Consider the following 12,391-nt stretch of genomic DNA (forward strand, 5'->3'; position numbering starts at 1 on the left):
ATATCGCAGGCCTTTTTGAATGTAAGACACTCAGAAACACGTCTGCTTTCTTCCCAGCATCAATCTCAATTGCAGCAAGCCATCTTTCAAATCGTTCTAAATATGAATACAAATCTTCTTTCTTACTTTCAAATTCCTATTAATGCCATTTCTTCAGGTGTTTTCTTTATTTAATTATTTTACAATTTCCCCTCTTCCAGCACATTTCATCTTCTGGCTTCGTCTGTTAATCTCCACTTTCTTTAATTACTTGCTTTGTCTGGCAAGACAAATTATTTCCTTTTATTTTTTCAGTTACATTCACTCACCACAGGAGGGCACTTTCAGGGATCTGTCCCTACCCTAGCTCGGATGGCAAGCTTAGCCGTTTCAGCAGCTAGCAGTCTGTGTCTTCCGAACCAGAAACAGGCGGAGGGTTGCCCTTTTTCACGGCGTTCCACTCGCCAGATATCTTCAGTATCCTTCACTGATGTGGATTCTTTACCTCTAGTACCTCGTCGCCACTGTAGTATTTGTGGAGACATAATAACACACGCAGACACTGAGCCAAGGTGAGTCTGTTTATTCCAACTCCGTACCCCCTCAAACAGCCAAACCCCGGAAGGTCCAATGGCCCCTCCCATTACCGTATTTACTCTAGTACTGATACCATCATGACCGTACCTTATAAATTACTACAGAGAGGACCTGACTTCCAGCCCCTGCTGGATCGTTAAGCCCCAACCGTATGTTGAGCTTTGCGAACCAGCTAAACCTTTGCTGTATTGACCTAGTCCTGTTTTGCCTGTCTGCTGTGTTTTCCGATTACCTACCTGTAACCCTGCTTTTTCCCCTGCCTAGACAAACCCGACAACTGCACGCACCTGTTTGTCACCCTGGACCTCGGAGCCGCCCTGCACCTAGATTCCACGCCAACCCACAGCCACTCGGCCCACCCCCCTGACACTGTTGTTATACGTACGGCAGCTTTTTATTTTTTATTTTATTTTAGGTCCAAATGTGATGAGATTAGGTACTACTGGTACTACCCAATTGTTTTGGAAATACTGACCCAATACTTTCCTGTTTCTGTGCTTTTCCTGTTACAGCTACTGCCATGATGAATGAAGCCCAGTCAATGTCATTGTCATTTATGCTTGAAACCATCTCATATATAATAAAATAGAAATTAATTACTATTCGTGTGATTATTGACTGAAAGCATTGAGATTATGTTGGTTATAAACAATGTCACCCAGCGATTTAGGAGATAAAATAGCACCCAATACAACTGGATGACACATTTAGAGGCACAGGGCCTGGCATGAAGATCTGTGTTTAAGGGTTAAGTGCCTTGAGAACAGAGCCTAACATGGGTGGACCAGTAGATGCAAGGTTGCTGTTTCAATCCCTGGACAGAGGGGACCAGTTTTTGAAGATGTCATTTGTTTTTTGCAGTACACCCTTTTCACTTAATAATATATAATATATATTTTTGATAACCCTTGTAGCACTACGGTGTTAATTATTTCATAATTTCTATACATGAACAAAGTTGTTCTTTAAATTAGATACAATTGTCAGACTTTTACAATAGGCTACTCAACATTTCACCAGTGTTCTGTCTACTCTAGAACAGTTACTTTTAATAGGAATCATCAATAATACGAATCAATACGAATCATCAATAAACATGTATAGAGAAATGAACATTTGATTCTCTGGCAACAGCTCTGGTGGAATTGATTGCATTCAGCATGTCAGTTGGACACTTGTCTCTCAAAACTTGAGATATCTGAGGCATTGTGTTGTTTAACAAAACTGTGGGTTTTAGAGTTGCCTGTTATTGTCCCGAGCCCAAGGGGTACACGTTGATGCTGTTTAATCACCTGTCAGGTCAATGGATTATCTTGGCAAAGGAGAAATTCTCACTAACCAGGAAATACAAATATTTATGCACAAAATCTATTTCAGCTCATGAAAAATGAGACCAACATTTTACTTTAGGGTGTCCTGTCATGGAAAACACTTCAGATTTCCAGCAAAAAACATGCAAAAACTCAGGAACTTGTGAATCCAAAATAGACTTTAATGAAGATTCAAAAAAGCAGAGTTGGAACAACTGACTTCCAAACCTTAAACACACATTTTTATACAGTATGGTTATACAATGATATTAGGTCCTCCCATTATGCTAATTTCTGGATGGATCCTTCTGGAATCTTCCATCAATGTTTTTCACAACCCTCTGGGATTCGCTCCCCCAGCCAGTACTCATCATGACTCAGCATATTCTCTGAAATGGAAGGATTTCCTTATCTATGGGCTCACTCATCCTGCCAAGGCATTCAAGGATAAGCAACTGGTCATTCTGACATCAGGATTAAATAAACTGTTGCTCCTTAGTCACATCAGTATAGTAAGAAGAGAAACTGAGCACAACTGTTGACCTTGACACACTTAGAAATCCAAACTGTGTACCTTATTCTTCATCATTCTCTCTTAACAATTAAATGTGGACAAATCAAAGACAATTGGACTGTTTGGGAAAATGATGAGCCCTGTTTTAATGTTTCATTAACACCCAATTGATTTGCAAGAGTTCACATGAGACAGTCTGTCTAGTCATGAAAATATCCCTACAGTCCCTAATTCACAACAATAACAATGCTATATTTATCTGTTGGGAATTTATCTGTAGCTCAGATAGTCCAGGGAAATATGCCTCTGTGATGAGAAACGTTTTGTTTATCTGAGAAATATCAATCTGTGCTAATGCCTAGGCTTTAACTGAGCAGGCTAATTCTTTAGATGTGCTGGCCATTTGACTTGTCAGATCTGACTAACGTCCTGTTATGGCGTTAGTCAGATCTGGGGTCCGTAATTGACTGAATGTTAAACATGTTGTTTTGTGGAACTAACCTCTACCTGAAGATGGGACAGCCAGTAATTTGAGCTGTTGCGTCTTTCACCATTGGAAATTAACTCTTATGATACGATGAACTTTCTTGATAAACCCATGTGTTGCAATTGGAGTGGATACCTGAATGTTACTGATGTTATTGAGCCAGTGGGTGGACTCCCAGAAGGCATTTGAATTAGTGACTGAACAAAGTTTGTAGTTTAAAAACATTTGTAGTTTAAGTGTGTTAGTAGCAGCTCTCCAAGTATCAGATCGTTACAGCAGAATTAATTTGACATTTCAATCAAATTATTTTTACACTGTGGTCTCCTTTCGTGGCTAATTTAACAATGTTCCCATTTATTGGATTAGATGAACTCTGGTCTTCCTCCCATATATCCTGGGTGACTGTGGAGAACAACGAGTAGGCAGTCCTGGTTAGCAAGCAACATATTTTGCATCATTAGTTAGGATGTTTTAGAAGTCTTTTTTTCACCTATAGTCTACAGTCAGAAAGAATAATGAGTAAATAATCATCAAAATCCTTTTCAGAAATAAAGACAGACAATAGACAAGAGTGTAGAACTTTAGTTTCTCTAGTTGGCACGCTGGCTAGCAAGCCGAGCAACATTGGCCAAAAAAGTTGAAGTCAGAGAGAGAGTGCGAGCAGCAAATGCAGAAGTGGGAAAGAAGAGGAACTCATTTTACGATAAACTATCTTGCTAGGCTAACCACGATTCCACTGCCAAAATATTAAGTAAAAAAGTAAGGCCATCAGCATACAGTGAGGGGAAAAAGATATTTGATCCCCGGCTTATTTTGAATGTTTGCCCACTGACAAAGAAATTATCAGTCTATAATTTTAATGGTATATTTATTTGAACAGTGAGAGACTGAATAACAAAAACAAATTCCGGAAAAATCCATGTCAAAATGTTTATATATTGATTTGCATTTTATTGAGAGAATGAAGTATTTGATCCCCTCTCAATCAGAAAGATTTCTGTCTCCCAGGTGTCTTTTGTACAGGTAACGAGCTCAGATTAGAGCACACTCTTAAAGGGAGTGCTCCTAAATACATTTTGTAACTGTATTTTACCCCACGATCGTTTCTCAACTCACCGACAGACATTCCCTCTGGTTCTGAGGTAAATTTCACAGAATTCCAGATTCTTGCTGCTAGCTGTATAATTACACTAAAAAGCCAGGGGATGGCAGAACTTATTTACATCGTTAACAGAACTTATTTACATCGTTACATATATAGTGAATATAAATAGACCCTTTTTAACTCCTATTTCTCTTCTCAACACTAATTTTTAATGATGAGAGTGTTAGAAACATAATATCATACCTGAACTAGACAGGCAGTTTGAGTGTTGGCCACGCTGTTGTTTCCCAGTGACCTCACCCTGTTTCAATCGATGGCACTGAAAATACATTTGTAGAGTATGCCAAACAAAAAACCCAAATTAAACAAACCATACAACTCAATGCACAAACAATAATGTAAACAATTGATGCCAACACTATACAAATACATGGTTATTTAGAAAACAGTGCAGAAGAGAGATAATGTATTATTTGGAAATACAACATTTTTTATGGTGATATACTATCAGTAGGATCACAAATGTAGGAAAATGCATTATCAGCTTGTCCGTTTATCAGCCCATTCTATTACACAGAGCTCATATAAGCCTGGTACAAGAACTATTTAAAATTGTCCTTGCATGGTAGTGATCATAACATCAACAGTATTGTTTAAAGACACTTGTAGTTATATTTGAAAAACGTTTTCAAGGGCCAACTCGAAATGAAAGCCTTGTAGCATTCCTAACATTAAGATGGACAACGATTGCAAACTAAGGGCTTAGCTTTGGCCGGTGCAGTCGCACCAGGGCCAAGGGTCTATCCGAACACGTTTTCTGGACGTCCGCTACAAAAACGTCGGCAGACCGAAGCTCAACTGTTACGATAGCGTTACCATAGCAACTTTATCTGCCAGGATAATATTTATGGTGTGCTGTATGGTAAATGATCCGATTTACGGTTTCACAAACAAAATGTTTTATTTTGCTAATAAGTCAGCATGATATCGGAGTATAATGATGACAGTGAATCAAATTAATTAGCTTAATATCATATTATTCAATAGTTTCAATACCACTTTAATAAAGAATATGAAATGCATTCTGGGATTAATTTATTCAAAGCGTTGTTGCTTCAATAGTTTACCACAAATATAATAGAACATGGGCTGATGTCATTAAGGCCCAATAAATCAGTATGGCAATTTGACAGTCATCTGACCTGGGACCTGTTCTAAACAATCTACAATACAAACACTTAGTAGAAGTGGCATTTCAGTTCTTAAAACAGTTACAATTCCTTAATAATATATAAATAGCCACTGTCCTGCATAGCATAATACATAAAATAACTGTACTTTTCAGAATATTAACAAACAAATCCTTTTGAAATAGTTTTCAATAATTTATTAATTACAAAAAGTATAAAATGGCTATTGTCTAGGAGGATACTGTATAGTACTTTAAATACAGTGCAAATTATTCTTTTTTTATTTCCAAAGATAACAATTAACTGGCAATTTAGAGGGACAAGAAGATGATGTACGTTTTTCATGGCCAGTGGCAGCTTTTAGGTGAACCAAGGCCAAGCATTTCTACAGTTCAAAAACAGCCAACTTTGAGTGAGAGTCAGGTATCTCTGGATATTATCCTGTGCCCAAGCCAATCCGAACAAGCTTTCTTTGGGCCTTATATATTATTCTTATATAGGCTATAAGAATAATAGTAAGCATATACTCATCATATATTGTTGAATACTGTTAATAGAAATGATTACATTTAGGCAATGTGTTTTAATGACGTAATCAGGTGGAGGACTGGTAAAGTGGGCGTGTCTTGTTTGTGCCAGGCTGCCAGCACCGATCTATAGCTCAATAGTAGGCATAAACCTTTAGAAGGTATGAAAAATACAGATTTCACCGTAGCAATGTTATATAGTTGCAGAGAGAATAAATAGAGGCAAGGTGTTAAAGAGAGGGAGCTGGGCCAGGTCTGAGCAGGCTGGACAAAACAGACACAGAAAAGTTATGTTTTTCACTTCCCTGTTATAATTGGATTTTACAATCGTAACAAAATGTTACTCCCAACACCCATTCAAAAACTGAATTGGCCTGAATGTATTAGGCAGACTACACATTGACATAAGCACATAAGCAGCATTTAAATGGACTTAATACTGCATTTATTTATTTTTAATACCAAAACTTGGCCAATTTAGAACATTCATTTGTTTAGAAAAAGAGCATGATGTGCTTTGTGATTTTGGAAAACTTCTTTGCACATTTTACTGAGAATTTCATGTCAATCTAATGTATTATGGCATAATATTGAGTAGGATGTAATTGAAAAATATTTAATATATTTTCATACCAGTTTATGGTGCCTACAAATTGTATCTAAAATGTCTACAAGACCTGTATCTGTATTTCAGCCAATACTTGCCAGATTCTTCTGGGTTAATACAGGTTGTTCAATGAGTGTAGTGTCTAAGTTTCCAGTAAAAATGTTGTCAGTGTGCACGGACATAATGGAATGAGAACACCTCAATAATACTGAATGTCCCACTCGTATATTTCATTTGGATTGTGCAGACAAGCAAACAATAAAATTTTTTTAAAATTATAATTATATTATAAAAAATATAAATGAATATACACTCACCTAAAGGATTATTAGGAACACCATACTAATACTGTGTTTGACCCCCTTTCGCCTTCAGAACTGCCTTAATTCTACGTGGCATTGATTCAACAAGGTGCTGAAAGCATTCTTTAGAAATGTTGGCCCATATTGATAGGATAGCATCTTGCAGTTGATGGAGATTTGTGGGATGCACATCCAGGGCACGAAGCTCCCATTCCACCACATCCCAAAGATGCTATATTGGTTTGAGATCTGGTGACTGTGGGGGCCATTTTAGTACAGTGAACTCATTGTCATGTTCAAGAAACCAATTTGAAATGATTCGAGCTTTGTGACATGGTGCATTATCTTGCTGGAAGTAGCCATCAGTGGATGGGTACATGGTGGTCATAAAGGGATGGACATGGTCAGAAACAATGCTCAGGTAGGCCGTGACATTTAAACTATACCCAATTGGCACTAAGGGGCCTAAAGTGTGCCAAGAAAACATCCCCCACACCATTACACCACCACCACCAGCCTGTACAGTGGTAACAAGGCATGATGGATCCATGTTCTCATTCTGTTTACGCCAAATTCTGACTCTACCATCTGAATGTCTCAACAGAAATCGAGACTCATCAGACCAGGCAACATTCTTCCAGTCTTCAACTGTCCAATTTTGGTAAGCTCGTGCAAATTGTAGCCTCTTTTTCCTATTTGTAGTGGAGATGAGTGGTACCCGGTGGGGGTCTTCTGCTGTTGTAGCCCATCCGCCTCAAGGTTGTGCGTGTTGTGGCTTCACAAATGCTTTGCTGCATACCTCGGTTGTAATGAGTGGTTATTTCAGTCATAGTTGCTCTTCTATCAGCTTGAATCAGTCGGCCCATTCTCCTCTGACCTCTAGCATCAACAAGGCATTTTCGCCCACAGGACTGCCGCATACTGGATGTTTTTCCCTTTTCACACCATTCTTTGTAAACCTAGAAATTGTTGTGCGTGAAAATCCCAGTAACTGAGCAAATTGTGAAATACTCAGACTAGCCCGTCTGGCACCAACAACCATGCCACGCTCAAAATTGCTTGAATCACCTTTCTTTCCCATTCTGACATTCAGTTTGGATTCAGGAGATTGTCTTGACCAGGACCACACCCTTAAATGCTTTGAAGCAACTGCCATGTGATTGGTTGATTAGATAATTGCATTAATGAGAAATTGAACAGGTGTTCCTAATAATCCTTTAGGTGGGTGTATAAAGTGGGGTGAACAAGTATTTGATACACTGCTGATTTTGCAAGTTTTCCTACTTAAAAGGCATGTAGAGGTGTGTAAAACAAAAATCCAGAAAATCACATTATATAATTGTTTTTAAATTAATTTGCTATTTATTGCATGACATAAGTATTTCATCACTACCAACCAGTAAGAATTCCGGCTCTCACAGACCTTTTAGTTTTTCTTTAAGAAGCCCTCCGGTTCTGCACTCATTACCTGTATTAACAGCACCTGTTTGAACTCGTTACCTGTATAAAAGACACCTGTCCACACATTCAATCAAACAGACTCCAACCTCTCCACAATGGTCTAGACCAGAGAGCTGTGTAAGGACATCAGGGATAAAATTGTTGACCTGCACAAGGCTGGGCTAGGCTGGGCTACAGGACAATAGACAAGCAGCTTGGTGAGAAGGCAACAACTGTTGGCGCAATTATTAGAAAATGTAAGAAGTTCAAGATGACAGTCAATCTCCCTCTGTCTGGGGCTCCATGCAAGATCTCACCTCATGGGGCATCAATGATCATGAGGAAGGTGAGGGATCAGCCCAGAACTACACAGCAGGACCTGGTCAATGACCTGAAGAGAACTGGGACCACAGTCTCAAAGAAAAACATTAGTAACACTCTACCCCGTTATGGATTAAAATCCTGCAGCGCATGTCCAGGCCCGTCTGAAGTTTGCCATTGACCATCTGGATGATCCAGAGGAGGAATGGGAGAAGGTCAGGTGGTCTGATGAGACAAAAATAGAGCTTTTTGGTCTAAACTCCACTCGCCGTGTTTGGAGGAAGAAGAAGGATGAGTACAACCCCAAGATCACCATCCCAACCGTGAAACATGGAGGTGGAAAAATCATTCTTTGGGGAGGCTTTTCTGTAAAAGGGGAGGATGGATGGGGCCCTATATCGCGAGATCTTGGCCAACAGCCTCCTTCCCTCAGTAAGAGCTTTGAAGATGGGTCCTGGCTGGGTCTTCCAGCATGACAACGACCTGAAACACACAGCCAGGGCAACTAAGGAGTGGCTCCGTAAGAAGCATCTCAAGGTCCTGGAGTGGCCTAGCCACTACTCTCCAGACCTGAACCCAATAGAAAATCTTTGGAGGGAGCTGAAAGTCTGTATTGCCCAGCAACAGCCCCAAAACCTGAAGGATCTGGAGAAGCTCTGTATGGAGGAGTCGGCCAAAATCCCTGCTGCAGTGTGTGCAAACCTGGTTAAGAACTACAGGAAACGTATGATCTCTGTAATTGCAAACAAAGTTTTCTGTATCAAATATTAAGTTCTGCTTTTCTGATGTATCAAATACTTATGTCATGCAATAAAATGCTAATTAATTACTTAAAAATCATACAATGTGATTTTCTGGATTTTTTATTTAGTTTTCCGTCACAATTGAAGAGTACCTATGATAAAAATTACAGACCTCTACAGTGGGGAGAACAAGTATTTGATAACCTACAAAATCGGCAGTGTTTCCCACTTACAAAGCATGTAGAAGTCTGTCATTTTTGTTTAAAATGTTTAAAATTGGCAAGGGGGATACCTTTCTCAGTGCACAGAATATATGAGCTTGCATTACCAGAAGCATTCACAAGCAAGACAAAAATACAAATCCTCCAATAAATGTTTGAAATGGGCAAGGGGGAAACATTTGTCAGTGCAAAGAATACAGTATTTAAGTGAGAAAGCAACAATGTGACAACCCATGGCACTTTGCTTCTGACTTGTGCCTGTATGTTGAATACAATTTAAATAATCATCTGCTGTCCAGTCTTTTAAGAAGTTTCTTCAGACACATTATTTCCCTTGTCGTTTACCCTGAAAAGTGGACTTTTCCACAGAATCAACATTTATCTTTGTGGTCTCTCTTCACTCAACAGCTTTCTGTCTCAAAATGGACTCCATTGCATTTAAGTCCATCGAATTTAAAGGGATAGTTCAACCTAGATTAATTATTAATTCTGATTACTTTGAGTTGTTCCCATGGACACATTTTTCACAACAAGCCATTATTCACCTCGGAAAGTGTATATCCTGAGCCACAAAAGCTGCATTACAACTGGAAACCTACTCCAAAACACTGACAAATTAATGTTTTCATACCTCTGTTTTCAAAAAGTTTTGTTTTTCTGATATAGTGCAGCACAGCTCATAATAATCAGGGCTGGTCATCTGTGTAATAATAGTGCTGGAATGCACAGAGCAAAAGGATTTATTGCAGTACTACTGAAAAGGACAAGGCAGAGCTGTGGTCGTTGGACAGGCTAAGGTCAGTAAACAAGTATCAATAGTAACCAATGTAGTTACCAATCGGACAAGGCTGAGATCGAAATCCAAAACACACGTAGGGTCTAAAGGGTAACAGATTAGATTGAATACAGACAGAAAGGTTCAGTAAGTGTCCCGAAACAAACAATACCTCACAACTGAAAGGCGGCTAACAGAGTTCTATAATAGAAAACCAAACACGGCTATATTAAAAACAGGTGGGCCAAAACCAATAGAAACTAAGTAAAGAGAGGTGCAATCAGTAGTCAGGAGAGTGGGGGTGTTGTTGAAACGGAGGCCGGGATGTGACAACCTGTAAGAAATTCATCCAAGCCATTAGACTTCATGATGATCTGCTTACAAGTTTATGTTGTTCTCTATCTGCCAACAATTCTGTGAAGCCTATTTCTGGCACTGCCACTGTTACTATATCAAATATACTCAGTTAGCTGTTTGTAGGGGAGAGAACATTCACACCATGCAGAATAATATTTTATCTTTGGTATTTTAATGTGTAAAGCTCTTTCATGGTAGATTTAGGGAGTGATACTCTTCATAACTTTGGGCAGAAGTTGCCCTCCAGTAACCTGACCTTATTCAAGTTCTTTGTAGTACAAATAATACTTAATAATAATAAAGATATTTGTTCAATTCATTTGAACTCTGTACCCATCTGTTGTACATTACCATGTGGTTAGTTTGGTTGTTATGAAATATCTGAATATTCTCCATGAATGAATACCATACATACATACCATATTATGGGGTTTTCTCATCATCTTCTGTACATGTTATTTGAAGTAGAATAGACCAACATAACGACTTTAGTTGGTTATGTCTGCCCTGGAAAACTTTAACAAAGCATAGGTAGCTTAGATTCAAAGAAACCTCATATATACCTCAAACTCATTCATCCTTCATTCATCTTCTTCCGCTTCATCCGGGGCCGGGTCGCGGGGGCAGCAGTCTAAGCAGAGATGCCCAGACTTCCCTCTCCCCAGACACTTCCTCCAGCTCTTCCGGGGGGACACAGAGGCGTTCCCAGGCCAGCCGGGAGTCCCTCCAGCGTGTCCTAGGTCTTCCCCGGGGTCTCCTCCAGGTGGGACGGGACCGGAACACCTCCCCAGGAAGGCGTTCTGGAGGCATCTGAAACAGATGCCCAAGCCACCTCAGCTGACCCCTCTCGATGTGGAGGAGCAGCGGCTCTACTCTGAGCTCCTCCCGAGTGCCCGAGCTTCTCACCCTATCTCTAAGGGATCGCCCAGCCACCCTGCGGAGAAAGCTCATTTCGGCCGCCTGTATCCGGGATCTTGTCCTTTCGGTCATGACCCAAAGCTCATGACCATAGGTGAGAGTAGGAACGTAGATTGACCGGTAAATCGAGAGCTTCGCTTGGGGCTCTGCTCTTTCTTCACCACGATAGATCGATACATCGACCGCATTACTGCAGAAGCTGCACCGATCCGTCTGTCAATCTACCGTTCCATCCTTCCCTCACTCGTGAACCCTAGATACTTAAACTCCTCCACTTGAGGCAGGCACTCTCCACCAACCTGAAGTGGGCAAGCCACCCTTTTCCGACTGAGGACCATGGCCTCGGATTTGGAGGTACTGATTCTCATCCCCACCAAGACGAAATCGTGTGGTCCCCAAACCTGACACCCTCCGGCCCCTGGCTGCGCCTAGAAATTCTGTCCATAAAAATTATGAACAGAACCGGCGACAAAAGACAGCCCTGCCGGAGTCCAACATGCACTGGGAACAAGTCTGACTTACTGCCGGCAATGCGGACCAAGCTCCTGCTTCGATCGTACAGGGACCTGACAGCCCTTAGCAAAGGACCCAGGACCCCATATTCCCCAAGCACTCTACACAGGATGCCACGAGGGACACAGTCGAATGCCTTCTCCAAATCCACAAAACACATGTGGATTGGTTGGGCAAACTCCCATGAACCCTCCAACACCCTGTAGAGGGTATAGAGCTGGTCCAGTGTTCCACGGCCCGAACGAAAACCACACTGTTCCTCCTGAATCCGAGGTTCTACTATCGGCCGTATTCTCCTCTCCAGAACCCTGGCATAGACTTTCCCGGGGAGGCTGAGAAGTGTGATCCCCCTATAGTTGGAACACACCCACCGGTCCCCTTTCTTAAAAAGAGGGACCACCACCCCGGTCTGCCATCCCAAAGGCACTGTCCCCGACCGCCACGCGATGTTGCACAGGCGTGTCAACCAAGACAGCCCCACAACA

At 40.7% G+C, this 12,391-nt stretch overlaps 2 long non-coding RNA genes across 2 annotated transcripts in view; one reads left to right on the forward strand and one right to left on the reverse strand.

Moving 5' to 3' along the window:
- The window catches only part of LOC117595305, a 50,732-nt gene that overhangs the window by 15,285 nt on the left and 23,056 nt on the right, over positions 1–12,391 (reverse strand). The window lies entirely within an intron of this gene.
- Positions 657–1,176, forward strand: LOC114830860. Its single transcript, XR_003778148.2, has 2 exons — positions 657–957; positions 1,089–1,176. It is a non-coding gene; the product is annotated as an uncharacterized LOC114830860 (long non-coding RNA).

Source organism: Esox lucius, chromosome 11 (assembly GCF_011004845.1).
Source record: "Esox lucius isolate fEsoLuc1 chromosome 11, fEsoLuc1.pri, whole genome shotgun sequence".
Classification (NCBI taxonomy): Eukaryota; Metazoa; Chordata; class Actinopteri; order Esociformes; family Esocidae; genus Esox; species Esox lucius.